Consider the following 885-nt stretch of genomic DNA (forward strand, 5'->3'; position numbering starts at 1 on the left):
GGGGTGCCAGCCACAGCTGCTCTGGAAAACTCAAATAATACCTCAATAAACACTTCAATAAACACCTCAATAAACACCTCAATAAACACCTCAATAAACACCTCAATAAGCACCCAATTCCCGCTGTCCTGACTCCCCAGGGACAGATCCTTTCAGGATGCAGAGCCCGCAGCTCTCCCTGGAATTTGGCTCTTTGCTGTTCTTGTTGAGTGAGAGAAAGTGGAAATCTCTCCCCAGGCACATTTCGTGTCCCTAAATCTCACTGAAGTGGGAATGAGCTCCTCTCCTGACTAACCCCAGGGCTCTCCCTCACTCCCTCATTCCCAGGATTGTCACCACGAGGAAGCTCATCAGCATCTCGCTGTAAGTGAGCAAAGTTCACCAAGTCCAACGAGCTCAATTCCCGCTGCAGTCCGGCCTAACAAAGCTCTCCCTGACACCAGCAGCCAGAGCTGGGCTCAGTTCTGTGGGTCAGGCTCCTGCCTCCTTGGGGAGCACCCAAGGCACACAAACAGGAATGATACCATGGACAGGACGTGACTCAGCCCTAACTCAGCGCTGGTTTTGCTGAGCCCCCCCCAACTTGTTTACGTGAGGAGAGCAGGACTAAAAGAAGGCACAGAGAGGCTGAAATGCAGAGGGGGGAGTGACAAAAGGCTGAGGAAATCATGGAACTGTGTAGGCAGGGGAAGATCGTTGAGTCCAACCATTCCCCCAGCGCTGCTAAGGCCACCCACGTCCCCAAGTGCCACATCCACTGTGACACCCCCCAGGGACAGGCACTCACCCCTGCCCCGGGCAGCTGTGCCAGGGCTGGACAGCCCCTTCCAGGGATTGTTCCCAACATCCAACCTGACCTCCCCATGGTGAAGTGAGGACGCTGCC

The 885-nt window shown here is 54.8% G+C and overlaps 1 protein-coding gene across 1 annotated transcript in view; it reads right to left on the reverse strand.

Annotated features, from left to right (window-relative positions):
* Nucleotides 1–885, reverse strand: part of LOC103614812 (leucine-rich repeat transmembrane neuronal protein 4) — a 199,492-nt gene that overhangs the window by 76,836 nt on the left and 121,771 nt on the right.

Source organism: Corvus brachyrhynchos, unplaced genomic scaffold (genome assembly GCF_000691975.1).
Source record: "Corvus brachyrhynchos isolate BGI_N302 unplaced genomic scaffold, ASM69197v1 scaffold150, whole genome shotgun sequence".
In the NCBI taxonomy this organism is placed as follows: domain Eukaryota; kingdom Metazoa; phylum Chordata; class Aves; order Passeriformes; family Corvidae; genus Corvus; species Corvus brachyrhynchos.